The 25,515-nt window shown below is 39.1% G+C and overlaps 1 protein-coding gene and 1 long non-coding RNA gene across 10 annotated transcripts in view; both read left to right on the forward strand.

The window, feature by feature from the left end:
- Positions 1-25,515, forward strand: part of DLGAP2 (DLG associated protein 2) — a 455,335-nt gene that overhangs the window by 85,347 nt on the left and 344,473 nt on the right. The gene's annotated exons all lie outside the window — the stretch shown is intronic.
- LOC127466836 (uncharacterized) lies at positions 181-24,062 on the forward strand. The gene is made up of 3 exons (XR_007902879.1): positions 181-688; positions 20,913-21,074; positions 22,391-24,062. It is a non-coding gene; the product is annotated as an uncharacterized LOC127466836 (long non-coding RNA).

Consider the following 25,515-nt stretch of genomic DNA (forward strand, 5'->3'; position numbering starts at 1 on the left):
AGACACAGTAAACAAATGCACTGTATTATAAGCCTCCTCTTTAACAGGAGATTAATTTTATTAGTATCTGTCCAAATTAGTCTGGTGGCAGGTATTGTTCATTTAACCATCCAAACAGTAAAGTATCTATTTTATTTTTACTGAAGACTTATCTTCCAGCTTTGAGGGCTTTTATTTGCTCTTAAATAATTTTCCTGACCCAGTGGTGAGTTGGTATTTGCCAGTGGTTACTGCTGGTAATATTTGCTTAGCTCAGAGGAAACTAGTGAGTGCTTTTATAAAGTGCTTCAGAAACAGAAAAATCTTAAAGCATAGAAGTACACTTTTTGCTAACCAATACAGAAAATAAAAGCCTCTTTTGCCTGAGATTCTTCTGAACATGCTTATATGGCATGGTCTTCTGGGGCATAGCTGGAAAGGCACAGCCTGCTTTCTAAGAATGAGACTTAGCCTTTTGTGGAATGAATTATACCTCACAAAGTGGAGTGTCATCTTCTGGAGCCATGCACAATTGAAGTATTTTACTTAGCAACAAGTGCTCTGTATGTTCCAGACTGCCAACCACAGCAGAGGCAGTGAGGAGGCTGACCTCTACCTCCCCCTGCTCTGCCTGGAAGGAGTTGCAGGCAGAAACAGCCAGTGCATCTCCTGCAGTGCTGAGGACTCCATGTCTTGCGCTTGAGTCCAGGTGGTAAACTTCCTACTTACTGATGGTGATACAATGACATTCCTGCATGATTGCTGATCTTGTCTTCTGTTTTAGAAATGAACCTTCCTTCTGTGAAACCAGTTTCAAGGTGACACGCTGAAAAACGTAGTGAGGTTTTCAAAACATTTTAAAACTGGACAAACTGTTCAAGTGACTCAATAAGTGCTATGCCTATGCTGTACTTCTGGAGTGATTTATGGAGAGTGAAAAAGTCAAAACTCAAATACTCAGAGATAGGAATGGAGAAGCCTGTGTGGTTTTCACATGCTGAAGAGACTGCTGGCACTCAGGTTACTCGGAATTTACTCTGAACTCTTCCCCTGGGCTGCAGGATGGCAATGAGGCAGTCACCTTTACTTCAGTTTGTAACATTAAATGCACTTCAGAAAATTATAGAGAGCTGCCATAGCATAAGCAAAATACTTTTTCTTTGCTATGAAAAATTTATGATGCTTATTTCATTGAAGTCCTGCTGTGTTAAGTATTTAAGAAAATCAGTTGATAACTTTATTTAGTGGTAGTCACTTTTAAAAATGCTTTAGAGAAACTGATGGGAATGGGGCAACTAATTAAGGAAAGCTGTTGATCTAGAGAAACACAAATCATCACTCAAACTTTGATATACCGATGGCGGTGGTAGACAGTAAAATCCCAGTTTGTAGGTTTTTCTTTTCAGATTCTTTAGCAGCATTTTGAATATCATTGTTGCTACAGGGACTGAGATAACCTATCTGATAAGGAAACATTTTGGATTTTGGATACAATGGTGACAAATGCTGCTCCTCAAAGGCCCAGGGTACTATGATGTCCAATAAGAGGTAGGCTGTTGGATGGTGCTTAAATTATTTACTTCTTTGTGTGCAAGCACAAGTGTCTTGGTATCATCCAAAAGAGACAGCTTCTTTAGGCAGGACATCACATTTGACAGGAACCCTTCAGATACTTTCTACCACTTCAGAGAGACTGGCTCTGTGAGGGATCCTCCTGTGCTCCTTCATAACTATGAACTCAAGATGCAAATGAAGGTACATCAGCCTGCATAGGCAGAGAATATGTTTTTGAAGGAGATAATAGTATTTTATTTTGCTTTTTTTTACACGGGGGGCATATTGTATACCTTCAATATAATTGTCTTTCCATTTCTTGTGTTAACTTGAAAAGAAATAGGTTGCACCATACATCACTCAGCATATAAATAGGGCTTAGAAAAAAGATAGAGAAACACTTTTTACCAGGGCCTGTAGTGACAGAGCAAGGGGCCTTGGTTTTAAGCTGAAAGAGGGTAGGTTTGGATTGGATGTAAGGAAGAATTTGTTTACAATGAGAATAGTGAGACACTGGAGAAGGTAAGTGGTGAATGGCCCATCATTAGAAGTGTTCAAAATTAGATTGGATAGGGCTTTGGACAACCTGATCTAGTGAAAGATGTTCCTGCCCATGGCAGGGGGGATTGGACTAGATAATCTTTGAAGAATCCTTCCAACTTAAACCATTTTATGAATCTATGATTTTTTGGTTTTGTTTGTACTTCTTGTTATTTGAATTAAAATTCAGGAAAGGGTAAACTGAGATAGATTTGATTGCTTGTCCTTTTAATTGTTGTGAGATTCACCTTCATATTGGAAGGCAGATTTTGGCCTTAAGATGGACATCTTCAAAATATCAACCTTGTAGCCATGAAGATAGTAGTCTGTCGGAAAACACTGCAAGTAATAGTTGAATGCATTCATTGTTATCTGCTAGAGCTCATCTCTGACTTCTTTACTCAACTAATTTATGTGTGAGGAAGCTATGGTCTTCTTTCTTCTTTTGAAACTCTATCATTTAAGTCCTTGTGGAAGACATCCTGTGCTATTTTATCATTTTTATTTTGTTGAGTTGTAATTCAAGAACATCACAGATCATCAGATACATTTGCTAATGTTTTCTGTTTTCCTTTTCCTTACGACCTTTCATTACTCAGCACAGTCAATAACTCAAATCTTCTCTATTGTTGGTAGTTATTTTCATCCTTTTTATTTTAAGTTTGGCAGCTTTATCACTAAATTAGATATTTTTCTGATTTTCATGCCTAATGTTTTGCAGCTCCCTGTAGGTTTGTTTTATTATTGTCTCTCTAATTTTGCTGCCTTTGTTTTTGATCTTCTAATTTTGTTCTTTATAACTTACCATAATTTTTATTTCTGTCTTCTTTTTTAATCATGTAAGAAACACTTCCTAGGTTGTTATTCACTATACTTACACTTGATTAATGTAATTTTTTGGCTAGTAGATTCTTAGCTATTTGACATTCTGTAATGCTTGGCTGATTCCTCTGCAAAAATCTTTTAGCATCGTGTCCTGCAAGTTATTGACAAATTACTCTCAACAGTAAAATGCAGAGCATCCTTAACTGTCACTGACATCTTTGCTTGGCATTATAGGAGACATATGGCTTCCTACAAAACTGTGTTGTTATTTAACTTAAATTTTGTTGCCTTCCTGTTGGAGCTTTTGAACTAAGGTATAAATACTGTACCATAAATATTTCTTTTCCCCTTCAAGGAATCTGATGTTAGCTTAACACTGAGCATTCCAGGAGAACCTGAGATGTTTAGCTTGCAGTAAAAATATTTTGGTGTTTCATTCCTCTCTGCTTCCTCCTGGCATTTGAATGTGTGCACAGCTCATTCAGTCTTGAATTTTGTCTCAAACCATGTGAATAGGATGGCATGGAAGTGCCAAGAGTAAGCTAATTTTGCAGCAGAAATGAAGGTACAGGTTCTTTGTTGTTGTTGTGTTGCTGGCAGGGGTTTGAACTAGATGATCTTTAAGGTCCCTTCCAACCCAAACTATTCGATGATTCTCTGAAAACTCTGTAAGTGCACCAGTATTATATCAGTATTCAAAGTAACAATCAGGATTACTCCAGTAACAAATTAGTTTCCTTTGATATAAAAACTGAATTCTGTCTCCTTTTTTTGTTAGTAAGGAGTTACAAGTTTAGACTCTGTAATGGGTTTTCACATGTTTTTATGACAGTAGGTCTTGTCATATAATCATAGAATAGTTTGAGTTGGAAGGAACCTTAAAGGTCCTCTAGCTCTAACTCTGGCATGGGCAGGAATACCTTTCACTAGACCAGGTTGCTCAGAGCTCCATCCAACCTGGCCTTGAACGCTTTCAGGGTTGCAGAAATTTTCTTCAATATTTTATTTAATTTCGGCCAAATGTGTATAGAGTGCTGCAAACTGTCTGACTTGATGTAGATGTTTTTCAAACCATCACTCCATTTTAACAGAATTAATGGGTTACACGGTTCAAAGACAGATCTCAAACAGTTATTGTGGTGGCAGTGAAATAGAGCTGCTTTTAGAATGGCTATGCAACAAGTGGAACCAGGTTCAGCCCTATTTAGCACTAAACTGGAATTAAATATGAAAGAAAAATCTTCTAAGACTTATATCTGAAATGAACAATAGGAACACCATGAATAAAGTGTACAGTTGTCTAAATTAATCTCATTTGTGTCCACAAAGCTGAACAGCTTTCAACAAAATTATTTTAGTTTAGGGAAAAATGAAATGGCCAATTGGGACCAAGAAAAAAGGTCACGAAACTAGAATAGCAAAGAATATCTTCTTGGAAATTTTAACTCTTTCTATTCTGTGGGGCTGGACATGGGATGTTTCAGGGTCATGCTGGGAGTTGAAGGGCTCACTTCCTGAGATGATATTTAAATAGAGGACTAGTGAACAGGAAGGTGGTTTCAGCATTACAAATGGTGTTCATTATATTAGTACATGATAGTTTTCTTGCTTGTCTTTTTTAAGTGACCTTGAAAAAACACAGAGGCATGCAGAAAAGAGGGAAAAAAACCCTTAAGGTCTGGGTAAAATGCTTTATAGTCAGACTCAGTTTGATCTTTGGCTTTTCAGAAACAGAGGTGTATTTTAGCTGAACCAGATAAGCATCACTCCATCATCAAATACAAGGTTCTTCAATTTCTCTGAGACAAGCAAAACCAGACAACTGCAGATAAGGGATTTTTTTTGCTATGGTGAAAATGGTGATGGAAATGGCTGGATGGAAATGGAACACCCATTTCCTGTGGCAGATTCTTCATCTCTGAACAGCTCCCACTCAGATCTGTTCTGTCTCATATCTGTCATACCTGAGGAGTTTTGGGTTGATCCTTTCAGCTCAAGAGGCCAGGCCTGTTGAGTCAGAGGTGTATTTCTAGAATATTCGTGAGACATGCACTACAATACCGAGTCAAATGATAACCCTTTTGAACACTGGGCTTCTTAGACTTTCTGACTTCAGTTTATGGGAATTTTCGAGGTACTTATTCAAATATCTTGATAATGCACTTCAGATAGATGTAAAGATCTTTAGATGGGACACTTTTTTTATTTTCTTGTGTAGCTGGGTGCATGCACTGATTACCTTTAAGACTAATTGCTGTTTGAAAATTTCCTTAATATAAAACTAGATATTAGCTGTAGCACTAAATTTTAAAAATTCTGAATTCCCTTTTTCCTCTCTGTATTTCTTCTACAGAAAATTTTTTTCATTCTTACTGTGTAAAATTTTTTCAGGGCATTGGTGTTCTAGTAACCATGATGTAGATGCTGCTGCCAGTATGACCATGACATACCCGTGGATATGTGCTTCTTTAAAAGGTCATCATTTGACAACCAAGTTGACTCAAGTTTTGTGTAAGATGTAGATGTCTGTGGAGACATGGTGATTTAACTATATGATTTAATGATCCTTTCCAGCTCTTTGGGAAACACTGAACTGTATGTGAGTTGCTTTTCTGGTAATTAAGGGCTTCAGGAACAGGCTGAAATGATTTCTTCATCACACCCTGTTACCTGTACAATGTAGCCTGCATATTCTCCTGAAAATTACACTTAAATTATTGTCTTCTTCCCAGCTATTTGTAACATCAAAGCTTTTAACTTTTATCTTGATGTTATCATGGATGGATCTTTCTGTCTCTGAAGCGATCAGAGATCACTTGTTATGCAGATGAACAAACTAAAGAGCAATTTCATAGCAGCAAGTCTGAATGAATCAGAAGTGCTGTGAGGATTAACAGGATGTCAAACTGTGCCTTGATGAGAAGTACACCCATCCACTAGAGCCATCTTTCCCCACTTCCAGTGATCCTGTATCACAAAATACTCAAAAGGTTTTCTAATCTAGTTTTGCACAAGACTAAATGCATGTACTCTGTCCTAACTGCTGAATCCAAAGTTAAATTTTAAAAGTTTACAAATATTACATGCTTACGATGAATGGGATTTCCATGGGATTAAGTGCTGAGACACATTTCTCAAAACATTGAAAAGCGTTTCCTAAGCAGAATAGTGCAGTATTTTTCCCATTGCAGATATAATTATGTCATTGTTACAGGGGGTCTTGTGCACATCTTTAAATAATGTTTATAGATAAGGGCTCAGATTGTTGCCAAGTTGTTTATGAATTCAGGTTCAAAGTTATTTTAAAAACAGAACCCCTAATTTGTTAAAAATATTGCAATATCATTGCATTTAGTTCTGTTTCTAGGAAAACATCAGTCCTGGTAAATCAGAAACAGGTAAATCAATTTAATGTGTTGTGATAAAAAGATATATCTGTTAACTAAATAACTGCATCATTAGAATCTGAATCAACACGTCTGCAAACATTTCACATGGACAAATCATACAACCAAGTAAAGCTGTTCTGATTCCTCAGAGGTTACAGGATTCCTGTACAGGAAAACATTTCAGGATTGATTTTCAGATCTTATTAATTTTGTTGGAGATGTGTGCTTGATTGGTGGATATACACTTAATCTCACATTTGAGAGAAATAATTGGGAAATGAGAAGAATGTCTTATTTTCTGTCAGAGGTGAGTTACTTTGTTACACTTCATTGATATGATCATGTGTAAGCTTAATGGTCATTCAGTCACAAAAGTTCAGAGTCTTGTCGAAAAATGGTCGTTTTACCAGTCACACCCAGACTGGAAAACCAATAACTCCTATAGTGGGATGGATTGCAGAATAACTTTATAATGTTCCTATGCTTTAAGAATTTTCTGAAATATTTATCTTCCACAAAAATATGAAGACCAGTTTTCCTATGAGTTCTTATATTCTGATTAGCCTGTTGTTTAAAAGTGAATCTACCTTTGTAGTCTGGAGGCATTGGCAAGGCAGGGTCCACGGCAAAAAGGTCAGTTGAAGACTAGTGCAAATCAAGATTGTTGGCAACCTTTTAACTGCATTTTATAATGGGAATGATAATGTGTGCTTCAGAGAGTGCAAATTTTAAACATTATTAAAAACTAAAAGCAATTACAGTGACTCAGAAAAAAATTAAATACAATAATTGAAACTAGAAAACACTATAACGAGATTATAATGGTACAATAATAATAAAAACAAATAAGAAGCAAAGGAAGATTACACTCAAATATGTAAAACTCCTGATGATAGCTAGCGAAAAGAATGGGTAAGATGGATAGGGAACATTTTGGAAACCTGATGAAGCAGTAATTAGCTGTGAGCTGTGCTGCAAAGGCACTACAAGTAGTAAGAAACTGCCCTCTTGGAGAATAGGGCCAAAATTTACCAAACCTGAGCTGTGTCTGTATGTTTGCTGTGAGTGTGGCAAGAGGAGGGCAACTTGGGGCTCCAATCCACTTTTGGAGGGGGGGAATCTAAAAGCAGGACATGTCTTGAATTACTCATTAAACTAATTTCCCATAGTACCAGTTCTGGCCTGTGATAATATCCTATTTCAGGACTGATATTAGATTCCAGAAGTGAGAAATTGAGCAAGAGAGAAATCAAAATATTGTTTTTCTTTGTACTGTGGTACCTCCCAAAGGTCTTCTGGAACTTCTGGTTACTCTTATTAATGTTTCTACAAATGTACCGGTGACAGCACCGCAAACGTGGGCTAACATTGCCAGAGTTATATGTGCAGCTGCCTCCACAAGGCACTGTTAAAAGGGGTGTGGCTGCCTGTACTCACCAAGAGTGATTTAGATCAATGCTGACATGGGAGGAAATGCTCCTGAGCTGCTCCGATGGATCCTGTGTTCGTCCACTGCTAAGCTCATGGAAACATCTGTGTGAGCACGAAGTGAAGGGGAGCAAAGAACCAATCTAGACTAAAACTCACTCTTGTAATGTATATTAATTCCCAGTTGTGCAGCTGCAAGTCACATTGTAAAGCCACAGGAACCAAGTGGTCAAATATTGGGGTGGCAGAGCTGCCTCTCAGCAGTATTGTATGAGGTTCCAGCTTCCAGCACTCGGAGATTTGCAGTGTTAGGTATTGGTAGAGATCTATTGCAAAGTAAAGAGTTAACTTTTTTTTTTCACTAGATCCAAAGCTGTTTTTTCTCCTCATGTCATGTCTCTCAGATTTGAATCCAAATAACAATGTTGTTTACACTGAAAGGAGAGGTATTTTGTTTTACCAGAATTGCAAAACTTCAGTTTTTGTTTTTACAGGGCCAGTAGCTAGATATTTGTGTCCCTCACAGTAGTTTGAGATGAGCTCTTTTTCATCTGAGAGTACATACAGGCTCCACTGCCTCAGTGTATTTTTTACACAGATTTTGTGTTGACTTGTTTTTCAGATTGCTTCTCTGAGCTCTTCTTTTCTCCTTCCTTTTTCTTCCTTTCCTGTTTCCTTTCCCATTCTCCTTTCCTTTTTTTTCTTTTTAAACTGGAAATGACAGGTATGTTTTCAGCCAGGCTGTAAATAAGGACCTAGGCTACATCTGTACTAGCAAAAAAAAAATTCTGTCCACAGATACAGAAATATTGTTATTTTCCAATCCACAGATTTTAATATTTTCCATATTGTTAAATTGTTAACATAGAGGGGTTTTCCACTGCATTGTTTGCTTGGGACCAAAACTATCTGTGTCTCAGCCAATTGCTAGAAAGAGAGTTGTCCAGAGAGTTGTGTGGACAGGCTGTGTATGTTGCCCTCCCAGTAAGTGAGTGTTCCTTGGTGAATTTTATTTACTGGTGTTGATGTGGCACAGAATAGGGATATTGGGGTAGGTTGTATATGGCCTGTGGCCCAGGACTGTCTACGAGCTGGATTCAGAGGTTCTTGCTGTCATAGTAGAAGAATAATGCTGAGTATCCTAAATTCCAAATGATGATCAGGTCAAGGCAGTAAGTGATGTATATTCTTGCCTTCATGCTCACATTGCACTAGAAAAGCTGTTTGACAAGGTGTATATCTGTGTGGAAAACTTAGTGCCTGGAAGAAAAGGCACTCTGTATATGATTACCTCTTGGTAACCATATACATTAATAATAATAATAATAATAGGCATTGCTCATACCTGGTCATTGAAGTCTCTCAAGAAAACTCTTAATATATGAACAAGAAGCTCATATGCCCTGAATTCTTTTTTCTTCACAGTGGTCACACACACATCTGAGGTCTTCATGTTTACAAAGCAGTCTTTGTACTTGATGTTTAAAAAAAGCAAACGAAGCTGACAGTGACTTACTCTGTTGGAAAGCAGAGACTGTAAAGGTCTTTTTCAGTTGGTAACTGTTAAACTATATTTTCTGTGCTGATTTTTGGCCATTTTCTTCAGTCAACCACTTTTTGTGTGTTCTTAGCATCATCTTGGCACAGTGATAGTGCCTCTGCTGGGACTGGTGGGAACTTGGGATTTGAAAAGGGCATGGATACTGAATCATGCACATCTTGTATTCTGATGAAAAATATGTACAGTGTCTTACAAGTTGCTCTCAGGAGAATTTTACTTTAATGTTATAAAGACACACTATTAATACACAGGCAGCATCCATAAGAATAGCCAAGGATGGACTAGCAGTACTGGGAAAGGGCAGGATTAGATCCTGCTGCTGTCCTGCCAAGACAAGCGTGTCCCATACCTCAGTGGTTGCCCTTGTGTGTCCTCTAGAGATGCCAAATTCTGCTAGCTTGTTCTCAACTTCTGTGAAATGAACCTAATTAAAACAGGAATACACATTTTATAGTGGGGCTATATGCAAGTGCCTCTATATTTTAAGGAAAGTGGCAAAATTGCCAAAATAAAACCAGAAAATTTGCAGGAAGGCAGTAGTTTTTCCACTCACAGATTTGTTGCTGCAGGGATGAAAATTATAACCATGTCACCTAAGCCAGTGACATCTGGGTTAGTTGAACTGTTTTTGTGTGCTCATTGAGCAGCCCAGTCCTGAACTTTTTGACACAGAGGACACTGTAGAAACCTCCAAGACCACCTATGACCAATATTTTTTACCTGACATACAAAACTATACAGTTAGAGAACTATACAGTTATGCAGCAGGGATTTGCCTACAGCATTTGAGTGTATGAACTCTTTTCTCATGATTTCGATTCACATAAATTAAATTAGGTAATTTTGAGTTAAGATACAAACAGAAAATAAGTTTCTCAAATTTCTGTCAAATGTACAAAATCTTCCAATTAAATGTTAATAAGAATCTTTTTCTTGTTGTCTGTAGTATTATTTTTTCTGTTACCTTGGAATAGAAGAAAAAAGGACATATTATTGTTATTTCTGTTAAGGTCCCATACACATTCTTCATGACAGCACCTTAATTTTGAATATCACAAGGTGATAATTAACTTTTAATCTGTCCTGTTAGATCTGTGCCCAAAAGCCCAATCCAAGTAAGGAAAATACCAAGTGCAAATTTCTTTCAGTGAAAACTTGAGGACTAAGGAAAAAGGCATTTTCATATTCTTAGATTAGTTTTGTTAATTAGTGTAAGTATCTCTCATCATCTGATGATTTTTGTGGAGATATCTAGAGAAGTCTCAATTTTATTACAGCATGATTTTAGAAAAAAGGAAAAAAGCAGAGGCAACAAATATTATTAATTTCAGTGTTCACAATGCTCTGAAAGTTGAAGTAAAAAAAGAGGGCAGCTTGTGAGCAAGAGAGGATGAAGTTTTAATTTCAATCATATTAGAGCTGCAGCTACTTTACCCCTTTGCACCCATTTGCTGTATAGGTACGCAGCTGGACTGGAGGAAACCTTTGCAAGCAGGTCTGGATGCATAACAGTGGTGCAGAAGAAAACATTCTCTTTAATTAAAATGTGGCCCATTGCAAAGTAGGAGCCCTATGGAGAGCAAAAGTACAGTGAGGTTATAATTAGCATAGCTATACTCAGTTAAAGTGAACATCCAGCATCAGAAAATTATATATAACTGACTGAACTCAACATCTTTAGGTTAGATATTAGAAAGAATTTCTTTACAGAGAGGGTAGTTAGACATTGGAATGGGCTGCCCAGGGAAGTAGTGGATTCTCCACCCCTGGAGGTTTTTAAGATGGTTTTTAAGACTGGATGTGGCACTTAGTGCCATGATCTAGCAACTGCAGCGATAGTGGATTGAGGGTTGGATTTGATGATTTTGGAGGTCCCTTCCAACCCAGCTGATTCTATGATTCCATGATTCTATGATCTTGAAAATCAGGCTGTTAAATCAACTTTAGTGACAGGGAATTTGATGTTTAGTTCAGTTTCTCCCACCACTCTCACCAGAGGCCAGTAATCTATATATTTTACCTAAATCATCTATTCTGGCTCTTGTTCCTGAAAGCAAAAAAGTGCCCTTTAATGATATTTAATGAGCATGCTTGGAAACCTTAGTCCTAAAATAAGGAGAAACCATTTCCCATCCTTACTAGTTCAAGCAGTGCTTCCCTTATAAAATAGAATCACAGAATCCTTTAGGTTGGAAAAGACCTCTAAGATCATCAAGATGTTGCCGTGGGATTTTGGTGCTGAAAAATCTCCCGGAGCAGTTACTGAGGGGTGAGATAAGAAAGGGTTTATTTTGCCAAGGCTAAAGATGTTACAAGATGCGCGCCCCTGTGCCCGAGAGGTTACATTTTTATAATACCCTCCATCCAATCCCAAATGTGTCCACCCTGTGGCCTTTACTCTGGTCCGCCCCGGGTCCACTCCCTGAAAATGGGTCTGGGGTACATTTCGGGACCCCCTGTGCATCCCATCTTCATCTCCCTCAGAGCACAAAGGGTACATAGTCACCCAGTTTTTGACCGTGTTCTGTGGTTTAGGCCCTGATATGCTGTTCTGCCAACAATCTAGGCCTTGCCTTGACAAATGACTAAACATTTCTACTGGATTCGGGAGTAGGGGTGATATAGGGAGCATAGAATGGCGTAAGAGGGTTAAGGAACGTGTAAACAAGGGTGCTACAGGGAAAGGGATGCAAGGGAGTGAGGGTTGCTGCTTTTAAAATCTACCTATAAAACTTACAAGGCTTACAAATATTAGAAAAATAAAAAACCATTAGGGGCTTAAGGCATCAAAGACAAGCCATTAATCCAGCACTGCCAAGCCCACCAACTATACCATGACCCTATGCACCATATCTACACCTCTTTTAAATACCTCCAGGGATGATGACTCCACCACTTCCCTGAGCAGTCTGTTCCAATGTTTGACAAGAATTTTCCTAATATCCAATATAAACCTTCCCTAGTACAACTTGAGGCCATCTCCTCTCATCTTATCGCTTGTTACTTGGGAGAAGAGGCTGACCCCCACCTCACTACACCTTCCTTTCAGGCAACTGTAGAGTGTGATATGGTCTTATTTGAGCCTCCTTTTCTTCTGAATAAACAACCTCATCTCCCTCAGCCTTTCCCCATAAGACTTGTGCTCCAGATCCTTCACCAGCTCCGTTGTCCTTCTCTAGACACACTCCAGCACCTCAATGTCTTTCTTTTAATGAGGGGCCCAGAACTGGACACTGGATGCCAGATGTGACCCCACCAATGCCAAGTTCAGGGGGATGATCACCTCCCTAGTCTTGCTGGCCAGACTATTTCTGATGCAGGCCAGGATACCATTGGCCTTCTTGGCCACCTGGACACACTGCTGGCTAATGTTCAGCCGGCTGTCAACCAGCATCCCCAGGTCTTTTTCTGCCAGGCAGATTTCCAGTCACTCTTCTCCCAGCCTGTAGTGCTGCATGGGGTTGTTGTGACCCAAGAGCAAGACCTGAAACTTCTCATTGAACCGCATAAAATTGGCTTTGGCCCATCAATCCAGCTTGTCCAGAACCCTCTGCAGAGCCTTCCTACCCTCCAGCAGATCAACACTCCTACCCAACTGGTGTGATCTGTAAACTGAGGGTGCACTCAGTCCCCTCATCCAGTTCATTGATAAAGGTAGTAAACAGGGTTGGCTGCAACACTGAGCCCTGGGGAACACCAGTATGTGGCAAGTCTGTGTAGAGAAACCCACAGCTTCATTTTAGGAATAATTCTTGTCTCAAGTTTTCTCCTTGCCTGTGCAATTGTCAGATGAACAAGTATCTCCCAACAGGCTCTTCTTAGTTGCATTCCATGCAACTTTTGTCTGTTTTCTGGCTAACAACAGAGCACACTGTCCCATTTATGTTCAGTCAACGTGGAACATGTTGTTTCTTTTCTTTACAAATACATGACAGATTCCCTCTATCCTTTTCTTATCTCTGCCCCTTCCTTCTGCTGTACGTTAGCGTCAGGTGCGAGCTCTGACTTGATCTAACTTCTGTGTCATCTTGGGCAGTGCTTGCTAGGAGATCCTGACTGCTGCCTGCATTGAATGGAGATGTTTGGATCATTATGAATCCCTTTGCTGCAGTATGATGAGTTTGTTGTGGTGGTCCAAGGATTCTGTCACTGCTCAGTGATGCAAGAGCTTTAGCAACCAGTGCATTGCTTTCATCCACCTTTTCCTTGAAGTAAAGCCTTAGGAACAAATACTTTTTCTAATTTGTAATTGAAAAATCCTATTTATTTTTTTTAGTCCTGTACAGACAAATGATGATTGCCCTGTATCTAAAGCGCCAGTGCAATGCCATTTCATTCAGCTGTTAGCCACAGCTCCACTGTCCTTCAGTAAGGAAATGGCTTCTTCAGCTTCCTGCTGGAAACCTAAGTTAGTGCTAGATGGGCAAGCAGTGCATAACAAACTCAGGACAGTACATAACAAACAGGCAAATTAGCCAAGACAAGGCCCAGTGCACAATGCAAAGGAAGATGTTGATAACCAAGAATGCTTTATTAGTAAAAATTGATCAAACTTGTGAAAATACCACTTGGTCATCATGCAGTAACTTCCTACAGTATGAAAGAAAACTGGTACTGGTTCTGCATGCCTGTTCATTGCATACATTTCCAGCCTGAGGCTCTTCAGTACATCACTAAACAGTTGCAATTTGCACTGGATGAAAAACCTGTCCTGAAGTTAGGACAGGTTCCATCCCAGAACCACCTATTGCAGCACTCAAACTACCCTGAATTGGTTAATGCCATTTTCTGCAAACTCCCAACAGGCTGAAATGAATCAAGACATTAGCATGAGCTTGTGGGCTTTAACTTATGATATCCAAACAAGAGATATCCCCATCATATAACTTTTCTCAATAACAGAACTATCAAAAGCCTTGTGTTTCAGACCATGTACTTGCACATAGCAAGATACAACCTACTTTATTCAGTGCACCAACTAGCCACAAGACAGATACTGTAAGCTGTTGTTCTTAGCTCAGATATCTATTTGGAGATCTACTATTCCTATTTTGGACTCAAAGTACACTTTTCAATGTGTCTCTCCTCCAGCTGCACATGTGAATAGGTGATTAATAACAGGTTTTCATGTCTATCCATAATTCATATTTTCCTCTTCTCTTGCCTCTATATATTTCACCAATAGGTGGTGTGGGAAGTGCCAATAATTCTTTAAAGATTCATTCAGATCATAGCTTTATTGTAAAGTAATTCTGGCCTGGAAGAAGTTACATAATATGATACCAGCTTTTAAATTTGTAAATAAAATAAAAATACATTCAAGTGTCTTCACCAAACAGGGCATTTGACAAAGACTTCCTTTTACCTCAGCCATTCTTTGCTGCTCTAGCATTAAAGAAAATTTTTTGGAATATGCTATTGTACACAGCTGTTTGGTAGGAGGAAGTGGGGGTGTCTTCAGAGAAACACATAAGTTTTGCATGCAAAGATTACTATTTTTGTTGTGCATTAATATTCAGTTTTGTTAAAGTGAACCAAGAAGAAAGAAGTGCTGTGATGAGCAGATTCGTGACAGTTATCAATTGACTGACAGTGTTTTCCATGACTAAATGTTCATGTTTAGTATATGGCCTGCACAATTAATGGCACTATATACCTCTTCGAGAATAAAATGAAACCCATGCAGGGATTTCTTTTTTTTTTTTCCTGTCCACTATTATATTGTCATGCTTTATTATTCCTGAGTCTCTGTATCACGAAATGTGAAATTAGATTTTTTTGGATTTATCTAGTTGGCATTCTTAAGCTTTGTGACATAAGAACTATGAGTTGGATGTAAATGTTATTTATATTCATTTAGTACTTCAGTAATGCAGTCTTCAGTGTATAAAATAACCAGGCTTAAAGAACAGAGTTTAGACAGAGCGACTAATAAAATATGCTTTCTCCTTAGAGGTGAAATGAATAACCACTGTCTAGTCTGGTAATTGTAACTGTCTTGCTCTTACTTGCTTCTCTCCTCTCTGTATTCTGTCCAGGGTTGTCTTCCTCCAAGGCAGCATTTGCAGATGTGATCACTAAAAGGTGGTCTTATAATGTCACTGGAGTCTGGGCAATGGAAACAGTCCTAGAAATATTACGGTTCAAGCATTTAAGCTAGCTTTTACAATCTCTTTTCTTTCTCTTTTTTCTTTTTATTATTTTTCCTTCCCTTCTTCTCCCATAATTGCAAACCATTTGGTAAACATAGGCTTGAAAATTCAGTTAGAGCAGAAAGATTGGTAGGTTCTTATTTTTCCTCAAAGACTGGAAAGTGAGAAAACTCAAAGAGAAAAAGCAGACTCTGCCATGGGTACTCCTCACTGTCCCATGCTTAAGGGGAGGGAAGAAGCATCTCTACAAACTTCTGACATGGAAATTCATGAAGCATTCTGTATTTTTACTGGCTATTCAGGAATAGTTTAGGAATATAGTTAGGTCATGTAGAAAAAAAATTAGAGAGATAAAGGCACAATTTGAACTCAATCTAGCCACTTCTGTTAGGGATAGCAAGAAGCGCTTCTACAAATACATCAGTAGCAAAAGGAGGGGCAAGGAAAGCCTCCATTCGTTATTGGACATGGGGGGAACATAGTCACCAAAGATGAGGAAAAGGCTGAGGTATTTAACACCTTCTTTACCTCAGTTTTCAACGGTAAGACAGGTTGTTCTCAGGACAACTGGCCTCTGGAGCTGGTAGACAGAGACAGGAAGCCAAATAACCCCCCTGTAATCCAGGAGGAAACAGTTTGTGACCTGCTGAGCCACTTGGATCCTCACAAGTCTACGGGACCCGATGGGATCCACCCAAGGGTGATGAGGGAGCTGGCAGAAGTACTTGCCAAGCTGCTCTCCATCATTTACCAACAGTCCTGGCTCACTGGGGAGGTCCCAGATGATTGGAAGTTGGCAAATGTCACACCCATCCACAAAAAGGGCTGCAAGGAGGACCTGGAAACTACAGGCCTGTCAGCCTGCCCTCGGTGCCTGGCGAGGTTATGGAGCAGATCATCCTAAGTGCAATCACACAGCACCTACAGGATGGACAGGGGATCACACCCAGCCAGTAGAGGTTTAGGAAAGGCAGGTCCTGTCTGACCAACCTGATCTCCCTTTATGATCAGGTGACCCGCCTGGTGGATGAGGGGAAGGCTGTGGATGTGATCTATCTGGACTTCAGCAAAGCCTTTGACACCGTCTCCCACAGCAGCACACTCCAGAAAAAGCTGGCAGCCCATGGCTTGGACAGGGGCACTCTGTGCTGGGTTAGGAACTGGCTGGAGGGCCGGGCCCAGAGAATGATGGTGAACGGGGCTGCATCCAGTTGGCAGCCAGTCACTAATGGTGTCCCCCAGGGATCAGTGTTGGGCCCAGTTCTGTTACTGATGATCTGGATGAGGGCATTGAATGTACCATTAGCAAATTTGCAGATGACACCAGGCTGGGGGGGCGTGTTGATCTGCTGGAAGGCAAGAGGGCTCTTCAGAGGGATCTGGACAAGCTCTAGAGATGGTCTGATTCCAAAGGGGTAAGGTTCAGCAAGGCCAAGTGCCGGGTCCTCCAACAACCCCATGCAGTGCTACAGGGTGGGCACAGAGTGGCTGGAGAACAGCCAGGCAGAAAGGGACCTGAGAGTTTGGATTGACAGTAGCCAGGTGGGCGTCAGTCTCTTCTCCCGGGCAACCAGCAGTAAGACAAGAGGGCACAGTGTTAAGCTCTGCCAGGGGAGGTTTAGGTTGGATATTAGGAAGAAATTTTTTACAGAGAGAGTAATCAGACATTGGAATGGGCTGCCCAGGGAGGTAGTGGATTCTCCATCCCTGGAGGTTTTTAAGATAAGACTGGATGTGGCACTTAGTACCATGGTCCAGTAAACCATGGCGGTGTTGGATCAAAGGCTGGACTTGATGATCTCGGAGGTCTTTTCCAACCCAATTGATTCTATGACTCTGATTCTTCTATCTCAGAAGAGAGTGCAGTCATAATTATGTAGCCACATTCAGATAGGTCTGAAAAACCACCATCTGGCATGATCATATGGTGAAGTAAAGGAATATTTAATGTAGTGTGCTTCCTTTTTGTTGGAGTGAGGTTACAATGTATTCCAAGCACTAGAATAAGCCCTGAGCTGGTGCCATCCTACTACCTGACCTCCAGGCATGGGCACATGAGACTGGCAAGGGAATAAGTGCTATGTGACCCTTCCTGAATTTAGAAGAGCTGCAGGGTTGACTCGAATTATTGATGGATGAGGTTCCCCTGCAGGTTATGTCAACTCTGTGAACCTCTCACCTGCGCAGATCTTGTTCTGCTATGTCGCTTGTACCTACCACAGGACATGAGGGGTTGTGGGGGGAAGAGCTGGTGCAAGGGTAGCCTTCCTGTGAGAAATTGTTCAGTCTGAGGGCAGAGAAGACCTCTTGCCAGGGACTGGGGTATCTTCTCTAAGTCTGTGGAGGTAGGCTAAAACCATTTGACTAGAAGAAGGTACTTTAGATTCATGATGTAGGAAAGGACTTCAGTCCCTTCAGGGAAAGGTAAGACATAAGATTTTCAAAACAAGAATATGCTTTCTGACCCGAACCCCTTCTGTGATAACTTATAATGCAATATCACTAATAAAGCCATAATTAGCAATGAAGTCCCTTCTCATTGCACCCAAGATTGTGCTGTGAAGAGTTACGCCTCTTCTCTTTGGAAAGTTGTTGGAGCTCTCCCCCTCCCCCTATTCTCCTTGAGCGAGAGCCAACAGTGATGTCTGTAAATAATAATAGACCTGGTGGGAATTGCCTGAACCAACATTTGCTTTCTCTTAAAGAAGGAAATAACTTTTTACTGAAGTCCATTGCTCCTTGGAAGAATGGCCAGATTGTTCATGTTGCTGCTTATAGCTTGAGTTTGCAGTTTGTTTTGCACAATTTGCCACTCTCCCAGTACCTTGTTAGACATTTTGTACCAGTCTGAAGAATAAGCAGTTGATGTCTGTCCTTTTCACCTAGCCAGATATGACTCTAAATAAAATACCTGCTCTGAAAGAAAAGAAAATTAGGAACTAGAAAACAAGTCAGCCTTTCAACTGAACAACAAACTTCAGTTATATGTTTGAGGACAGATTTTAACCCCAGTCTTCAACCACAATTCATCTGTATTTTGACATGCTCCTGGCTCAGAATGGACAAGGAACAATAAATACAGCTTCTGAAAGAGAGCTTTCTGCTGGGGGGTATTTGTACAGTCCTCCTGTCTCTGACATGAGAATCCCAGACTTGTCATAGCTCCTGATAGCTGGACTAGGTCTTAAGTGCTTCCTTTTCTTTTTTTTTTTTCTTTGATAATCTTAAATATTGCTTTCATGGCACATTTTAACTTCAAAAAAGACAGTCTGGAATTTTGATATGCATTTTGCAGTCAGAGTAAAATATGGATATCAAGATGGAATTGCAGGCTTAAAGACATAAAAATATCAGTAATTCTGTTGATTATGAACCCAGAATGTCTATTGCAATTACCTTACTTGATCTTTTATATAATGCAGTACATGTGATTTCCTTTAAATAATACTTATTTGAAATGGATTCTATCTTTTAGGCAGAAAAAGATCTGATTATGATTTTAAAAATAGAGTCCTTTTTAGGAGAACTGTCCCTTTATCATTATGTTCCTAATGAACATCTGAGCCACATATTTAACAGCAGTTTACTTTAGTGCCATTTCCAATCCCCAGTAAAATATTTTGTTAATCTTATTGGAAGAGCATAAAAAATACTCAGTGTCTTTAAGGGACTTTATATTAATTAAGATTAAATTGTTCTTTATTCCCTAATATAGTGGTTCCGTAATTTTCAATCAGATGGTTGTAACTGTCTTTGTCTTTATATCTTTCTGTGCACTTTTTCTGACAATGGCTTTGTTTGGAGTAAAAAAAAATTTTTTACTTTTAAGATAAACAGGACAAGACACAAATCACTTAGAGAGTTCCTGAAAATAATGATGATTTTTATACTGAAAAATGTGAAATCATTAAATTTACTACACAGTATGCAATTGTAGGCGGGAAAGAGACTGCTGAATTATTGGTTGTTGGATTTTTTTTGTTCTTTTTTTTTTTCCCCACCTGTTATGGAATTGATACGGTATCCAGGACTCCAGTGAAGTAGCACAAATAAAAAGTCAATGTTTTCCAAATAGAATAGTCTTCAATTGTTTTTCTCAGAAAGGACTTCTCCCACCTCCACACTAATAAGCATTCTTCTGTGCTTCGACTAACTGCCCACTCACTTTCTGTCTTCAAAGAATCGTCTGTCCCAATTATCATTGAGACTTTTCAGTCTCTCATTAAATTTGGAGCAGTAGGCAATTTAATCAGGTGGTGATCAGTGTGACATTACAGAACATGACCTCTAGAAAGTGTGTCTTACAAATTTGGATATTTTGTTTTATTAAACATACACTTAGTGTATGGTTAGTTAACAGTTCTCTATGGGGAAAAAAAAGTGACTCATAGCACTGTTGTATGTAAAAAAATACAAAAGAAACCTTTTATATATATTCTTTGTCTTTAAATTGAAGTGTTATATCTTGCACGGAACACCAATATGAATTTCTACCACCCAAGTTTAAATCAGTCATGGAGCTGACTGAGGATGCAGGACATTGGTACAGCATCATTCCTCAGATGAATGCCACATTCTGGCTTATTTTTTCCCTAGTCAGAGTATCATCTCCTGTTGCTTACAGAGGAGGAACCCTCTTGCAGACGGAGGTTTTACATTGCGAGTTGTGACTCAGAGCGTCCCCGTGGGCTGTGGGAGCGGAGCTGAGGCGCCTGTGGGAGCAGCAGGAAGCGGAGGGGGTGCTACAGCTGTCTCCCGGCCTTCTGTGGGGCTCGGTGGGCTCTGCCGTGCTGCTGGGGACACGGCGGCTTGATCAGCTTCTAGAGAGCCTTTTTCTGGAAATCCCTGAAGACTTAAGATACTGCTCCCTCAAAAAGTGTGCTTAAACTAGGGCCAGTATATAGAGTAGGAAAACTGCAAAGCCAAAACAAGTTTTGTGCTTGCGTAGCATGGCATAACAGTGTTGAAGCACACTAAGCCATTCCATATGATTTTGACCTGTCTGTGGACACCAGGGGTTGGTAATTCAGAACAACCCTGACACCAATGAGACATTGAAAATTTAGTTTTTAATTTAGGAAATTTAACTGTGTAGTATAACCAAAATCTAAAGTAACTGTCTTTGCCTTGCATTCAGATGAAAAATCAGTTTGGTTGGTTGGGTTTTTTCCTCCCTGTTCATGAGACTACAAACATATGTAGTCCTTAAGAATTCTGGAATTTGAAGCCTTAGACTCAAAACCCTAAACCAGCTCAGATATGAGTCTTCTTATGGGTAATCCAGAGCAGCTAAAACTGACTACCTGTGTGCCATTTAGAGGCTCTATATCTAGGTTCTGCATCACCCAAGGTGAATTGCAAATTGGATAGGTAGGATTTCACTTCTAAGAAGGTACATATATTGCTTCTTCTCCTCTAGTACTAATGTAATTGTGTGGATGCCCTGGGGTATAAGATCCAGTGTATCTTGTATCTCTTTTTCAGACATTAGTATGCTCTGAGGATCTAAATATCTTTTTTATATGATGTTACATTCTGTAGTGCAGCATTATTTAGTGCTGCCAGCCAGAAAGGAAGAGGTGATATCCTCTTCTGTGCATGCTGACCTCTGAATTTCTTTAACATTATCCTTATATGTTTTTTCAGGTATGTCCATCTCACTTATCTGTATCAGAAATACAAAAGTATTTATGTCAAGGAGACAGGACTACAAATACATTGTGAGGGTTAACTTAAAGATGTTATTGTTATTGCAGTTGAGATTCAATTTTGATGATGAAATCTGAATCAATTCCTTGTATGAAAAGAAGACCAATTTCATGAGATCAGAATTAACAAAGGTGTACCAATTTCTTCCCTCTGTGGACTAAAAAAATTAATAAAAACCACTATGCCAAAATTTAGCATTCCGGTTCTATCCTTTTATATTTCCTGAGTACACTTCCAGGAAGAAAATTTGTCAGTTGTTTCTAAGCAACATGTCAGGCAGTGTTGCACTTTTTCAGCTGACTCTAAAATATATAAATTTTTTTCACCTAAATAGTGAAGACACCTTTGTTGAATGGTGGGTTAGTTCATAAAAGGCAGATTGATATCTGATTATTTTGGCTCCTTACAATGAGACTCATCTGAGAACACTGCTCATTAAAAACTCACACTGAAGTGAGAAAAAAAACAAACTGAGATTAAGAAACAGAATGCTTTTAATATCTCACAGCACCTAAAATTGCCAATAAGTTTTTTAAAAAAAGATATTGTGTGCAGTAGAGCGTGCTTTTAAGTATGTACCTTTATCCTTATTAAGATATGTCAATTACTGAATACCTAACACGAGATGAATTGAAGAAAGGTCTGGAGGAAATTTTACAGATGTCCTAGTCATGAGAAACTTTGCAAAAAGCTTGTGAAGCTGCCCACAGATTTGAAGCTGTGAGAAATCCAAAATGCCATGGATGACTGTGAAGCTACTTAAAATTTCTGAGGTTAATGGACTGCATGGTAGAGATTATGAATGTCTCTTTACTGCTTTGCTTTTACAGAACAGACTTTTCCTCTTCTAATAATGTTAATTATGAAGCATATGCATTCTGAGACAACATAATGGATGCTATTGTTCCATTTGTGAAAACACTTGATGTTTACCAGTGCTGGTGAGGGGCAGCATATTGCATAATTCTGCTGTAATTAATTTTCTGTTGTACATAATACAGCACTACTTCATATACACTTCTTTTGCATGCCAGTAGAACATCACTGGTTTCTTCTTCACATTAGAGTAGACAGTAAAAAACTATTCCCACTTTTATTGTAATCAGGAAATCAAAGTACACCTCATTCCATGCCTTCATTATTTTACAAAATGAGTGATGGCTTTCTTCAGTCTCACAAGTATTCTTTCTGAAGAAAATCAGTCTGATCTTCAATATCTGAAAGTTTCAAATTACTATTTTTTTCTCCAACAGGTCTCCTGTCTTTTTTCCCCTGCAGAACTAATTTGGACTAAACAAAGACATAAGCAAACTTACCAAAGGTTTGGCACAGACATAAGTGCTGGTAGATGGCAACAGCTATGAAAAGTAGAGTTCTACATTCAAAACAGTCTTAACATTTACATCTTCACTTTTTTTCCTCTGGGAAACGTGGATGAGTGTCTTTCAGTTTGGTCCTGGACATGCAAATACAGCTATCTGAATAAAGACTACTGAAAATTAGTATTTTTCTGTTTTGGTGTTTTGTTCTTGTTGCCATGAGCAAATGAAGCCAGCAGACAAAAACCTCTTTCACTGACATACATCACAAAGTGCTTTCCATAGAACGATAAATTTAATCAAATATCTGTTACCTCTATGCAGACAGATTTACTCTAAGATTTGAATAATTCCTAGATTTTTACTGTTGTCCCCTCACCCCCATGTTATTGATTCTGATTGTGTGGGATGTTCCCCCACTTCTGCTTTGAACTGATGGAAATATTTGGAATTGAGGAGGATTGTTCAGTTACTATTATGGGAGCAAAGTTTAGAATACAGTAGGGATTGACTACACCTCACTACTTCAGGAGCTGAAGATCTCTTTTTCTCTGATGTGTAAATCATACCAAATTCTAGCAGGTTTAAAGCTTAAGTAAAGTACGTATTCTAAAAATTTTGTCTTTAGAGCTGCATTTAGCCATTTCAGAAATACTGTGAATAAAACATTGCCTACCTCTGCCTTACAAGGAAGGAAGTATTGATTTGGAGACAAGTTCTTGAAGATATGTTCTACTGTTCATCACTCTGAGGTATTAAATTACAAAAAGCCCTACAATGTTCTGTTCCCTCATGCCCATCCCTAACAAACCGTTTTATAGAAGTCTTAAATTATTAATATTACAACAATAAAATTCACAGCTACTGTTCAGCTTCTTATTTGGTTGCTGGATAAAATTCTCTCCCTACAGTGGTGAGCATACTAATTACACATGTTAACAGATTGGGTTAAAGACATACCTCACAAAAATGGTGGATATAGAAGAAGTGAAACTAATAGCTCAGGAAAAACATGGAAGCTCTTGATGCTAAGCATGCCTAAAGTGCTGCAATTGAGGAAGAACCCCATTGGGTGCTCCTTATGTTCTCACTGAATGTTTAGTTTTGGCTTCTTTTGAATGATCTGTCTGCAAAGGAAAAAAGCAACCGAAGTGCAAGCTTTGTTTCCTGAACTGAGAAATATCTTTTAGCCTTTTACACACACACCTTTTGAAAATGTCTTTTTAATCCACAGTTCTATTTTGGCTTGGACTCAGGTTTCTGTGACACATCTTTGAAGTTGTTTTGAGTGGTGTATATAGATATATATATTTAGTTTAGTACTGGCTGAAGATTATCCTGTTTCCAGCGGTCTATGCAAGATGGATCCAGTCCCTGAAAAATACCTTTGTAATAGAGAGACATCTACCCAATTTTATTATTTTCAGGAAAAAAATTGTTTTCTGTGCTAGTAAGCCTTGTCTTGCCACCTCATTTAGAAGGATGGTCCCATTAACCTTCATGATTTGGGAAGTATGAACAAAGGCTACTGCTGCTGTGAGTGCTCTTTTAGATAAGAGAGTGCTAAGAGTCTGCAGAGTGCAGGCTTGGTATCCCTTTCATTATTATTGTAGGTAGGTGTGCTCTTTACTGGGGCTCTATAGTGAAAAAATTCTGACCCATTAGTCTACAGCTGCTGGAGATGTCTGGGTACCACCCTTCTTGACCTGGGGTCTGTGGCTGCTGTGACCAACACTGTGGCATGGAATGGAGTAGGGATTATTGGAAGGGACCTACAACGATTATCTGGGCCAACTATCTGACTAATTCAGGGCTGACCAAAAGTTAAAGAAGTTATTAAGCACAAGCATGTGATTAAGGACCTGTGTACACATATATGTAACCTGTATACTTTCATTTTGAACTTGAAGCCAAACAGATTATAATTACAATACTTCTCTGAAGGCATGAAAGGGCAACTATAAAAATGTGGGAATAATATAGTGTATGTAGAGTGTGTGATTAAAATGGTCATATGTAACCTTTATTTTCCCTCCCTGTTGCCCATATTGCACGTTGTCACTGCAGCTCAAGTTCAGAGACTGTGTTGTGTACCTAATGCTTCACAGTCACGCTGGAGTCATCACTAAGAGTTGAACACTGAAAGTTTTATGAGTTTATGTCAATGAATTCAAGAAGGCTAGGCTAGGCCCAGGTGTATTTGGTGTTCAGAGCAATGCTTAGGGCAATCCCCTCAAATAAGGTGATTCTGCTGTCCTGAGCTAAGCAAAAGAAACTATTAATGTTCAATGTGAAGATTCAGAGGTAAGCTATAGGTTAGGAAATGTAGAAGCACACCTATTCATTTAGTAGTTTTTGAGTGCTAGGAAGTTAAAAGGTAGGAAAAAGATTAAATGTTTACTGTTACCAGCACACAAGTATAATGTAATATGCCTTTAATCTACATTGTTTGGTGGGGTTTTAAAGTTTCTCTCATAAAAGCCAGTGATATGAGACTTGTTTTCTGTGCTACCTTCTATGGAATCGTTAGTTGGAGGAGCTGTAGGACTCTGGGTCATATGAAAGTCATTGAGCTCTTCCTAGTAGCTAGAAACTCTTTCATTTTCTTCTGTATTTATCTCACAAATCTCCATTTCAGTTCTGTACTCAATTGATCCAAAGTCACCCAGGAGGCAGGAACAGGGTCTCCCAATTGGAAGCTAATTCCCTGGCTGTTCTGAATCTGGATTTAGGACTTGACTCTGTTGTTCTTGGAAATTATGGCCTCTCCAAGCATCCATCTCATGAAATAGCAATGAAAGGAATATATTCACTAAGATATTTCAGGGGTTAAGTAATTAATGTTTTGAGTAGCTTAATGCAGAAGCACTTTGTATGATTAAGTATTGATGTAATTCATTAGTTCAGGAATTTGATAGTGTCCTTTGTGGGCTCCTGCTGTGGTTGTCAGGAGAAGAATTCTACTTGGCCTTCCCATGGGAGTACAAAGGACGTTGTGCCCTGAACACAACTACAGCCCTTGCTTCAGTCTCTCCAAGAGAACAGGTCATATTAGCTGT

This window comes from Manacus candei, unplaced genomic scaffold (genome assembly GCF_025592945.1).
Source record: "Manacus candei isolate 608988 ecotype Guabito, Panama unplaced genomic scaffold, ASM2559294v1 h1tg000011l, whole genome shotgun sequence".
NCBI lineage: Eukaryota > Metazoa > Chordata > Aves > Passeriformes > Pipridae > Manacus > Manacus candei.